Below are 10,890 nucleotides of genomic sequence, written 5' to 3'. Positions count from 1 at the left end.
GTATGATGATGCTTACTCTGTCCCACTCCACCATGAAGCTGTGATCTCTGGTGCCACAGTCAAAAGTTGCATACAAATCATACAAATGTGAACAAAGTCAAAACAGTGAGCTATGTTACAACTATACAAGAGCAGACAAGGAGCTTACCCCAGGGGATTATCCGCCTTGTGATTTACTTCTGATGGCTTTGTTTTATTCCCCATCTCCTTCTTTAATGTCCCAATCTCCAAGGCAAAAGAATCAATGAGCTACAAAGAAACAGAACAATGAAATGCAATAATGACCAAAGATCAGTTCAAACAGAAAAATACACAACAGCATCAGGGTTCAAATTCATCAGGGTTTGGAAACATGTAGTCTATGGGGGGAGCAATCTTAGGCATCCCCTTAGGCCTAGTTCCACTGCAGGAACTTGCGGGCCATTTTAGGTGGTCTGACACCCACCGCAAGGATCGCTCCTGAAAAGTGATTTTGTGGAATCTTATTCAGGGCCAGACAAGTCCCTCCTGCAGGGTGTGTACTTTCTGAGCAGCACTGAAGTGCCGCTGGGCAGGGCTTGACAAACACAAGCAGCATTCGTGAAAGTAAGCAGAAATGAACAGAATAACTGCAAAGGACAGAAAAAGGCAGCAGATGGAGTGATGAGTAGGTACAGATGATGGACAGGTTCAAGTGAGGATTCGAATCCTTGAGGAGGAATGTGAAAATCTGGATACCCACAGAAATAAATACACTGCAAAACTGCAGAGAGAAAAGTTAGCAGTGCTGTAAGAGTCTGAAAACACCACAAGACGTACAGAGTGAAAAGAGAGATGACGCAAGACTACAAGTGTCTGAGGGACCACAATGATAACAAGAGTGCTCTGAGAACCCATTATCCCCTGCTGGCAAATGCTGCTTTGGTACAAGTGCTTGCTACATTCTGATAATATTTCAAGGAATTGTACCACATTTCCTGAAATTCCTCCTAAAAATGTGAGAGGAGTTGATTTCAGAATGTAAGCACCAACCCAAGAAACTGGCAGTGTCTTCTTTTTAAGAAAATGGTAAATGAACTGCATTTATATAGCGCTTTTCCATCTGCATTAGAAGCTCAAAGGACTTTACAACCATGGCTCACATTCACCCATTCACACAAACACATTCACATACTGATGCCAGGGTGCTGCCATGCAACGCGCTCACTCCACACCGGGAGCAACTTCAGTAATTAAGGACCTTGCCCGTTGGCCCTTAGTGATTTTCTGGTCTGGGTGGGTTTTGAACAGAAGATCCTCTGGTCTGAAGCCCAAAGCTTAACCACTAGACCATCACGTCACAAAATCCTCCTCTATACCACTTCATCATAAAGCTGTATAACTGAGGATAGAAAATGCAAAACACGCACTATACATAATTACTCCACTCACAGCCACAGAAGCCTATAAGTTCTTCTGGGTTGTCTGGGTGTCTTGGTGTCTTTCCTTACTCTTTTTCTTCTTGCAAAGTCACTCAGTTTTTGAGAACTATCTACTCCATACAGATTTACCATAGACTGCCATACTGTTTGTATTTCTTCATAATTAATGTAAATAAAGCCCAAGACATATTCAGTGACTTGGAAATGTTTATGTATCCATCCCCTGACTTGTCTAAAGAAAACTGGCAATAAAATGGATTATTTACAGGCATTACGCCAAACGTTCCATTACATATGCAACCCATCATCTTGGCTTTTATATTTTTAATTCATTTATATTAAGTTGTAGAGATATGCTTTCAGTCTGAGTTTAAGCAAGATAATTTAATCGTTGTCTCATCAGACTACAGAATTTTGTTACTCATGGTCTGAGAGTCCATCATGTGCCTTTTGCCAAACTCGAGGCAGGCTGCCATGTGCCTTTGCTTCAGTCTGGCCCCTCTACCATACAGGCCTGATTGGTGGATTGTCACCTCCCTAACTAAGGCCCTTCTACCCCGCTCACTCAGTTTAGATGGGTGGTCAGCTCTAGAAGAGTCCTGGTGAAAGAGTAAGCTGAGAGACCTTATGTCAAAAAGTGATTTATGGCCCTGTCAGCCAATCAGAATCGACTACGTCACTAAGCCCCCCCCAACCCCGCCCCTTATGACGTCACAGCCAATCAGAATTGATTACGTCACTATGTCCCACCCCATAGGTCCCGCCCCTAACCACGCCCCCAACCCCTCCTCTAGTCCCGCATCTAAGCCCCGCCTCTGGCTCCTCCCCTAGCCCCACCCCAAGCTCCGCCCCTGGCTCCTCCCCTAACCCTGCCCCCAAGCTCCGCCCCTGACCCCGCCCCTAGCACCTCCCCTAACCCCACCCCAAGCTCCGCCTCCAAGCCCTACCTCCCCTCCCACCCGGGTCTAATATTTTAATGTCATTTTATTTCATGAATTAAAGAACGATTAAAAAAAATACCTAGATCTTTTTTAATGTATTAAAGAATTAACTAATTCTGAAATAATTAAACATAAATCAGTGTCTAATATTTAATACCCCTTTAATATTTTTTAATTCTTAAATTAAAGCGCATCCTTTTATGGTTTTTAATGCCTCAATTAAAGAAGGATTAAAAAATAGCCGTATCTTTTGCACAATTATGGGAGGTTTTCTTCAATTTAGTGATTAAACACGAATATTTTAATACCCCTTTAATATTTTTTAATTCTTAAATTAATGCGTCTCCTTTTCTATTTTTTAATTCTTAAATTAAAGAAGGGTTAAAAATAACCATCTCTCGGCTGTAACGGCTGTAAGTCTTTGCAGCAAGACGGTCAAATACCCACGCATAGAGCTCCTCACGGAAACATGACCCCACGGCTGTAATACCTGTTGCAGACGCTAGCTGTGTGCGTGTGTGTCTGTCGGGGGGTGTGTGTGCGTGTGTGTGTGTGTGTTTCGGAGGTGTGTGTGACCCGCGCAGTGGGGGTGTCACGCCGGATGGTCTTTTATAACAGTAGAGAAGCTTGAATCTTTGGTTGAAGCTTGAATGTTTTATTACATCCGATTTCCTGATGACGGGGTCGTTCGCTGGGCTTGTTTGAAGACGGAAAAACAAAGCTTATTCTTAGTCACGATAGATGCAGTTTCTTTTAAGATATTACCCGGTCGATCAGGGGCTGCGGGACACCCGCTGATTGGAGATGCCGCCCGAGGTGATGAAGGCGGAAAAAACAAAGTTTCTTCTCAGTTACGTCCCCCTGTGGGAAGGAGTCACCGCTCATTTCCACTACGACCGGTGAAGAGTGAAGGCGTCTGGACCCCGCAATGGGTATAAAATAGAATTAATTTGCGGTAAAAAAAATCCCCTGGTCCTGAAAAACCATGTTGTTTAAGTTTTCTTGTCTTCGAGCAGAGTGCGAAAACCACATCAGCTTTCAGGGTAAGTGATTTAGGTAATCTTTTTGATAGAAATGATTTGATTTGATTTTAAATGATGCACGCGGTCTGAAACTGTGTCTTTTTTAGACAAAACCACGCAGACGCTCCAGAGTGCGTTCGGACCCGGCCTCGGTAATATATTTGAAATATTACAGAATATCTGCTTGCGAGGGTGCTGCTTTTTATTTATTTATTTATTTTAATTCTAGAAATCAAGTCAGAGCCCCCTGAAGAAGTTCGAAGGCTGGAAGCCCAGACTTCACCACGGAGATGTAAGTACACCGACCGAAATTAAATCACGGTTAAAACTCTGGAATAACCCGATTTTTTTCTGTTACAGCCCGTGGAGAAGTGGGCCAGCGGCAGAGAACCGTAAAACGATCCACGGATTTACACGGTAAGGAGTCGGAGTTTATGTATTTATTTATTTTAAATATTTAATCACTAACGTTTTTCTCTTTTTTTTCAGCACACGGTGGAGGGAGACTGTCTATTTTCCACTGAGACGCAAGGCTTGAAGATATTCTGAGCTGGGATTAATCTCATCTCGCAACTTTTTTGAAAATGTGTATTCTGTTTTTTTTCTTATTCCGATGGAACGGGAGAATTCATTTTGAAGAGGTATATTAATTGATTTTCTTGAGGTAGATTCATCCTGGTACGGATTTTAAAAGATGGAAGGAGAGAATTCAGGTCGGGAAAATAACTTCGGACGTGTATTGGATTTAAACGCTTCAATAATCGACTCAGCGGGGAGTGCTCCTGGAACAGATGGCCCATTACCCGAGGCGTTAAATTCGCCGCCTCGAAATAACATCGAGTCCGGAGAGAGACTTTTAAGCCGTGTTCGTTTAACACAGCTAAATGATGCTCTTAACAATTTGGCGGCTGAACGAGAATCGGAAGAAATTAACCCCTACATCATTTCTGCGATTAACGCGATAAATTCAACGGTCCAGTCTGATACTGAAGAGCCCACTGACCCCCCGCACACCCCGCCTCCAGACGAGTCCGGTCCCGCGGTGTTGAACCAGGTACGTCTGACTCCTCTAAATAACGCCATAAACCTCCTTGCGTGTGAAGTTAATCCTCACGTCCAATCCGCGGTGGATGAATTAAATCAAATGCCTAATGACGCGCGCGTTTTTTCACCTTTAAGAAGTCCCTCCCCGCGCAATGCGCACGGAGAAGATATTTTAAACAGAGCTCGTTTAACCCCGACAAACGCGGCAATCTCTGTTTTGATGGAAGGCGGGGGTGATGCACGACCGGGGTCCAGCCGACAGTCTCCCATGACGGGCGGTGGGGCTGCTAACGTCATCAGGAGACCGGCTTTTAACAATATCGAAATCAGGCAGCCTCTAAATTTCCACCGCGTCGACGAAATTCCCGACTACACGTAATTTTATCGTAACGTCATTGGGACTCTTCAGAACTCGGTCAAAAAGGCTTTAACACACACCAGGGCCGGGGACTTTATCCAAATGGAGATTCGTGGGGACTCAGTCTACAACGAGGTCGCTTTGATCAGCTCATATAACGACGCGTTTGTGACGGGCTTCCAAAATCTGCTAGAACGATTGATACAATCGAATTCCAACATTTTATCCGACGAGTCTCTGGAATTAGTGGTCCAAGTCATCCACAACCAGAACGGCGTGGGGAAACGCAGAATAGATGACCTCCTCCATCACGAGGTTCTGAGGAAAAAATCCAAATGCCTTAATATCGTGTATAATCCTGACAACAGTTTATGTTTCGCGATAAACCTCGTTCAATTATTGAATCCTCATCTGACTATGCACGAGGCGGAGCAGCACGGGCTGGCGTTACAAATTAGCGTCGGATTAACGGCTGCTACGCCGGTATCTTTAGAGCAGGTGGGAAAATTTGAAAACGTTCTGGGTTGTAAAATTGTGGTGTTTTTCAGAGCTGAAGGGGAGAGAAAGCTGACAAAATTCCAAACAGGAATACCGGCGCAGCAGAAAACTCTTCGTTTTTCTGTTTAATAATCATTTTTACGGAATCACCGATTTAAAGAGATTTTTGGGAGTGAGATATGTATGTGAGTTTTGCTTTGAGGGGTACAATAACCCTGCCTCCCATAATTGTCCGTCATATTGTAAAATTTGTGAATCCACGCAGTGTTACGAGAAAAATAACCACATTTATTCTGCAGCAAATGTAACAAGAAGTGTCGCTCGCCCGCCTGTTACAGCCTGCATAAACAGCCGAAGTATCGTCCTTCCGCTGGTAAGTTCGTTAATGTGTGTGATAACAGAAAAAAATGCCCTCGATGTAAACGCGAGTATTAGGTAGCATTTTCTAAAAACAGCGCTCCGCACGTGTGTAAGCAGAAGAGGTGTCATATATGCGGCGAGGCTCTCCAGGAGCCGAGCGAGGGTCACCTCTGCTATATGACGCCGGTCAAAGCTGAAGAGACGCATTCAGAGAAATATGTTTTTTATGACTTTGAAACGTATGTCGATAATAACGGGGAACACATGCCGTTTTACGTCAGCGCTGTAACAAAGACGGGTGATTTTTGGAGCGCATGGGGGACAGACTGCGTAGCCCGCTTCTTTAAACATTTTAGAACGAGAAAATTCAAAGAATACGTGTTCACTGCTCACAACTCAAAAGGTTTTGACGGCTATCTGCTTCTAAAGTATTTAGTCCAGCAGGGTTTAACCCCCGCTGTGATTATGACCGGGAGTAAACTATTACTCATGACAGACGCCACCTTTAAACAGAAATATATAGATTCGTTATCTTTCCTTACAATGCGCTTATCTCAGATGCCTAAAACTCTGGGAATCCGGCTGAAAGACGAAATCGTCCGCAAAGGATACTTTCCGCACCTGTTCAGTTCAGAAAAAATCTGAACTATGTCGGTCCGTACCCTGACTCTGCAGCTTATGGGGTAGCAAATATGTCAGAGGGAGAAAGAGAGGAATTTAACGCGTGGTACGTGAGCAAAAAAAAACATGATTTTCGATTTTAAAGCCGAGGCCGTTATGTATTGTGATAACAATACAAAAATCCTGGCTGCAGCCTGCTCCAAATTTATGGCTGAATTCATCGCTGAAACATGCGTGGATCCTTTTACCTGCGTTATAATCGCCTCGGCATGTATGAAAGTCTTCCAAACTAACTTTCTCGCTCCAAAAACGCTGGCGATCCCCTCCGCCGACAATTATAGAACGAAGCATAAAAAATATTCGGACGTGGCTGTGCAGTAGTTAGAATGGGTTGCTGAGACGCGAAAACATTACCATCGATCACGCTCTAAACAGGGGCGAGAAAAAAATAGGAGGTTATTATGTTGATGGCTATGCTCAGATTGACGGGCGGATAAAAGTGTGGGAGTTTCTCGGGTGTTTTTACCATGGGTGTGCAACATGTTTTACACAGCACGAAATAAACCCTCTCACAAATACCTCATTTGGAGAGCTCCACGCAGCGTGTCAGAAAAAAATAGCCTTTCTGCGGGCTATGCCGGGCGTCACCCTCAGCGTAATTTGGGAACATCAGTGGCTTGAAATGAGGCTGAGGGATGAGAACGTTCGCCGTTTCCTCAGCCGCAGGGGGTTACCGCCGCCCCTTGAACCTCGCGACGCTTTATACGGAGGACGGACTTGCGCGTCCCGTCTGAGGTACACGGCTAAGCAAGATGAGAGGGTCTATTACGTCGACGTGACCTCGCTGTATCCTTACGTTAACGTAAATTTCACATATCCTACAGGGCATCCGGAAATTATCGAGAGAAATTTCCGAGACCCCAGGACTTATTTCGGGCTCATCAAAGCCGTCGTGTATCCGCCCCGGGGGCTAAAATTCCCCGTTCTCCCACACAGAACCCCTCACGGTAAACTGGTGTTTACTCTGTGTCGCACCTGCGCTGATGAAAATAATCAAGCGGGAGCGTGCACACACAGTCGGCAGCAGAGAGCTCTGTCTGGGACTTGGACGACCCCGGAATTCCACAAAGCTCTGGATACAGGCTACGTTGTAGCTAAGATTTTTGAAGTCTGGCATTTTGAGGAAAAAAGTGATAAAATCTTTGAGGGGTACATAAACACCTTCTTAAAACACAAGCAGGAAGCCTCCGGTTTCCCTCCCGAATTTGATAAAGACCCCGAGAGCAGAGAAAATATATCACGGACTACTGGCTGAATCAGAAGATTCGTTTAGACCCAGAAAAAATCAGTCACAATCCGGCAAAACGACAGATGGCTAAGATCTGCCTCAACTCCTTCTGGAGGAAATTCGCCCAGAGGTCTAATCTGACGCAGACCGCGCTCGTTAAAAACGGTGACTATCTGTTCAGGTATCTGTTTTCTGAAGAGTACGAGGTCACATATCTAACATTCCTCAGCAGTCAGGCGGCTATGGTTCAATGGAGGTACGGCCCGCGGTACGTCAGCCGACCGGGTAAAGCCGTCAATATTTTCATCGCAGCGTTTACAACGGCGTACGCTCGTTTGACCTTGTACGGTTTTATGGAGGCTGTGGCAAATCCTGACAGGATTCTGTATTATGATACCAATAGCCTGATTTACGTTTGTAGGCGGGGTGAAACCCCGCTGCCTACCGGTAATTATCTGGGGCAGCTCACCGACGAGTTGAACGGCGACATCATCACAGAGTTTGCAGCAGCGGGGCCTAAAAGTTACGCATATAAAACCGTACGAGATAAAACGGTCATGTGTGTGAAGGGGATCACTCAAACCCACGAGAGCTGTCAGAAAATAAACTTTGACAGCGTCAAAGATCTGGTCGAGGGTTATATAAAAGACCCCGCCCTCGCTGCATCTATCAAAACACCGCAGCAGGGAATTAAACGTCATAAAAGCAGTTTCAGTTTGACAAACGTGTCATTTCAAAAATCCTTCAGGGTGGTGTATGACAAGCGGCGTCTTTTAAAGGACGGGGAAACCAAACCGTTCGGATTTTGAAACATGTCTCACTCGGGAAATACGGTGGAGTTTGACCCCAGACTTCAGCCCCCATTCTCCTGTCTCATCGTTGGACCGAGTGGTTCGGGAAAGACTGTGTTTGTGAAAACATTGCTGGAAAATTGTAGCCACGCTATGAGATATTGTATGGCTGTATACGTCTGAACAACCTCTGTATTCTGAACTGAAGAATAAAAATATTAAATTTGTAAGAGGACTCCCTGACTCATTTCTGGACGAAAGCCTTTTCCCTGAAGGTCAGAGCCATCTGGTTATTTTGGACAATCTCATCTTTCAAGCAATGGATCATCCTGAAGTTGTAAGAATTTTCACCCAGTACAGACATCACCGGAATATGAGCATCATCATGATCACACAGAATGTGTTTCATAAAGGGAAATACAGTCGAACCATCAGCTTGAATTGTAATTATATGGTGCTGTTTAAAAACCCCAGAGACAAGTTACAGATGAACATTCTGGCTCAGCAAATGTTTCCCGGCAGAAAACAATTTTTTTGGAGGCTCTTGATGATGCTACGAGCGTACCTTACGGGTATTTATTACTGGACTGCATGCAGGAGTGTCCAGATCAGTTCAGACTGAGATCTGGATTACTCCCACACGAGTGGCCCGTGGTTTATTTACAGAAAGATAAACGGATATGAACTCTCTTTTAAAAAGGAACGCCCCCGCTGTTAAAGCGCTAATCAGAGCCGGGGCGAGGGAGCGTCACCACAGCCTGAAGACCTGCAGGCCGGAGCTTCTGAAAACTTTATCCGAGATCGCTTTGAATATATTAAAGGGGAATATCGCCTTGAGCGACTCTCAATTCCGTGCCTTGAAAAAACGAAAAAGAGTTTTACGTCTTCTGGCCGATTGAAAAACCAGTTACAAAAGGAAGCGGGGAGCGCTGATTCAGACGGGCGGCTTTCTCCTGCCTCTGCTCGCTGCGGCCCTGCCCGTTATAACGAGTCTAATAGTACCCAGAGGATAATGGCGTTCAAAGCGGCGCAAAAGATGTTTTTACTGACTCCTCAACAGATGCTTCAACTCGGACATTCCGTTCCGCCGAGCGGAAATAACATCAGACAAACGGCGGAAAATGATTTAGACTTGCGAATGCGGACCGTGCTGGAGGAACGTACTCACTCCCCTTATGAAAAAATTAAAAAGTATGAGGCTCTGCTGCAGCGCTATTTAACCCTGATCAAACAGGGGGAACTCGAATCACGCGTTTCACCCCCACAAGAGACTCGCGTCGCTAAGCAACCTGAGGAGGAGGGGGTGGAGGAGGAGGAGGAGGAGCTGGATGAGACTGTCACAGAGGTCATGAAGAATATCCCCTCCAGAGAGCGTAGAAACGCTGAATATATTATGAGGAAATTGTCGATGGGTGATACGCGCTGGAGTCCGTCGGGGGAATTTATTTACAAGGGGAAAGTCGTGAGGGGGTCTCACGCCATAGATCTTATGAAACATCTTGGATCCTCATTCAAGAAATCGAGCCCCCTACAGGTTGGGTGAAGTTCCTCAATATTTTACAGGAGCGGAACATTCCGGTGGCGTGCTTATCAAACCCGCAAGCCCGCGAGCAGTTTCAGAAGCTTAAAAAAGGATGGAGCAGCTCGCCGGATGAAACCCTTCTTTTAACCGATTCGCCGGCCAGGAAGAAACTTAAGAAAAAAAAAGACTTCCAACGCTGGGAAGGTTTCTCACCATAAAAGGAACGCTTTGATGAACCCGAAATAAGTCCTGGGGTCTCGGAAATTTCTCTCGATAATTTCCGGATGCCCCGTAGGATATGTGAAATTTACGTTAACGTAAGGATACAGCGAGGTCACGTCGATGTAATAGACCCTCTCATCTTGCTTAGCCGTGTACCTCAGACGGGACACGCAAGTCCGACCTCCGTATAAAGCGTCGCGAGGTTCGAGGGGCGGCGGTAACCCCCTGCGGCTGAGGAAACGGCGAACGTTCTCATCCCTCAGCCTCATTTCAAGCCACTGATGTTCCCAAATTACGCTGAGGGTGACGCCCGGCATAGCCCGCAGAAAGGCTATTTTTTTCTGACACGCTGCGTGGAGCTCTCCAAATGAGGTGTTTGTGAGAGGGTTTATTTTGTGCTGTGTAAAACACGTTGCACACCCGTGGTAAAAACACCCGAGAAACTCCCACACTTTTATCCGCCCGTCAATCTGAGCATACCCATCAACATAATAACCTCCTATTTTTTTCTCGCCCCTGTTTAGAGCGTGATCGATGGTAATGTTTCGCGTCTCAGCAACCCATTCTAACCACTGCACAGCCACGTCCGAATATTTTTATGCTTCGTTCTATAATTGTCGGCGGAGGGGATCGCCAGCGTTTTTGGAGCAAGAAAGTTAGTTTGGAAGACTTTCATACACGCAGAGGCGATTGTAACGCAGGTAAAAGGATCCACGCGTGTTTCAGCGATGAATTCAGCCATAAATTTGGAGCAGGCTGCAGCCAGGATTTATGTATCGTTATCACAATACATAATGGCCTCGGCTTTAAAATCGAAAATCAT

General features: G+C 45.5%; 1 pseudogene; it reads right to left on the bottom strand.

Annotated features, from left to right (window-relative positions):
• The window catches only part of LOC117523023, a 109,257-nt pseudogene that overhangs the window by 66,615 nt on the left and 31,752 nt on the right, over window positions 1-10,890 (bottom strand).

The sequence above is a fragment of the Thalassophryne amazonica genome, chromosome 13 (genome assembly GCF_902500255.1).
Source record: "Thalassophryne amazonica chromosome 13, fThaAma1.1, whole genome shotgun sequence".
NCBI lineage: Eukaryota > Metazoa > Chordata > Actinopteri > Batrachoidiformes > Batrachoididae > Thalassophryne > Thalassophryne amazonica.
The sequence above is the reverse complement of the archived record's forward strand: the minus strand, read 5'-3'. Positions and strand labels throughout refer to the sequence as shown.